Source organism: Jatropha curcas, chromosome 7 (genome assembly GCF_041381405.1).
Source record: "Jatropha curcas cultivar XTBG-Jc1 chromosome 7, XTBG_Jcur_1.0, whole genome shotgun sequence".
NCBI lineage: Eukaryota > Viridiplantae > Streptophyta > Magnoliopsida > Malpighiales > Euphorbiaceae > Jatropha > Jatropha curcas.
This window is the reverse complement of record NC_143157.1, coordinates 20,233,346-20,234,841: the sequence shown is the minus strand read 5'-3', so window position 1 is coordinate 20,234,841 and position 1,496 is coordinate 20,233,346. Positions and strand designations below refer to the sequence as shown.

The 1,496-nt window shown below is 39.4% G+C and overlaps 1 long non-coding RNA gene across 1 annotated transcript; it reads right to left on the bottom strand.

The window, feature by feature from the left end:
• Positions 1-367: 367 nt before the first annotated feature.
• On the bottom strand, positions 368-1,490 carry LOC119371470 (uncharacterized). Its single transcript, XR_016321832.1, has 2 exons — positions 1,404-1,490; positions 368-589 (listed from the first exon to the last, which is right to left on the bottom strand). It is a non-coding gene; the product is annotated as an uncharacterized LOC119371470 (long non-coding RNA).
• Positions 1,491-1,496: the final 6 nt, after the last annotated feature.

Here is a 1,496-nt window from a genome sequence, read left to right as displayed (position 1 = left end):
AGATACTACCTTCCCCAAAATGTAGGAACCATTTAAAAAAAAGTTTAATGTATAAATTTACTATTTTATTTTTTTGCAAAAAATCTTGTGATACCTCTAATTTCGCTTTGACCGAGTGAATACCATAATTTATAAAATTGTACACATTAAAATGCTCCAACTTATTGTCACGACCCGTTTTCGTGGGCCGGACCGGCACTAGGGCCCAAGTAAGCTTAAGGCCCCCGAGGCCCGTAGTAAGCCTAAATTATCCAATCTGTCTACCTATCTTGCCCAATTAATTCATCAAACAGTAAGCCTCAATCTCAATTAACACATAATATCTAACCAGGGCCTATTCACAATAAATTATAATCACACTATGGGCTTACTGGTTCACCTGCAGCTAATTACATAATATTTAATTTATAGTGTAGTGTTAACAATAAGTCCAATAGTAATACACAACCCTATAACTGCGGAGTTCAATAATAATCTGATAATAGAGTAACTTATACATCCAAAATTAAATAACAGAAATATAAAATTTACATTTATACTCTGCGGAGAAGATTGCAGAGCTTCAGTCGAATCAGCTGCTTCCTAGTACCTGGGAGGTTTGGAGAGAAGGAGGTGAGTTTTGCAACTCAGTGAATAATAATAAATAATACACACCACATACAGTCAAGCAAAATGCACCCTAGTATACTGAATGAACACACAACAGTCAATCATATGACATTACATCAGCACCCACAAACAATATCACCTTCAAATAATCACATCACGTGGAAATTAGTCAGTGGAGTCACCGAACCCCCGATGAGCCGTCCTCCCACATGGCTCATCCTCTCACATGTGCACCAGGGAGCCAATCCCTCATACTGGCCGACCGGTCTAATCCTCACTTGACCAGCCCTCTCATTGTTTTTCCATTCTCTCTTTTCTTTTCCATACCAACAGGAGGCAACCCGGTGGTCTCCATCCAATCTAGATCATCAAGCGCTCACAACAGGAGGCCACCCTGCGGGCTGCAATTAAATCTAGATTTTCAGGTGCGCAACAACAAGAGGCCATCATGTGGTTTCAGAATAAACAGAATTATCAGGTGCACATGGGGGCGCCGATCTCCCATTTACCCGGCTAACAGAAACAGAATCAGGATCCATATAACAGAATCAGAATATAACAGAAATCAGAATCAGGATCCATATAACAGAAACAGTCTCACAAACCCATGGTGACCCACTTCATCCCAATTCCACACAAACAAGGCACAGTATATGCACAGCACAAGTAATCAAACAATTCTTTCAACGTATTACACCAAATCCATCCAAATATACAATTATACCATAAATAAGGTTTGTAAAAAAAAATGCTATGCAAATGCATGTTGATCTGCATTATTTATTATTACTCACAGTGATGGAGAGCGAAGTTCTAGCTTTGATTCTGTCTTGGAGGAGCACTAGATGGACCCGGGCGATCCCAAAATATAATCTTTTGTCGAATTT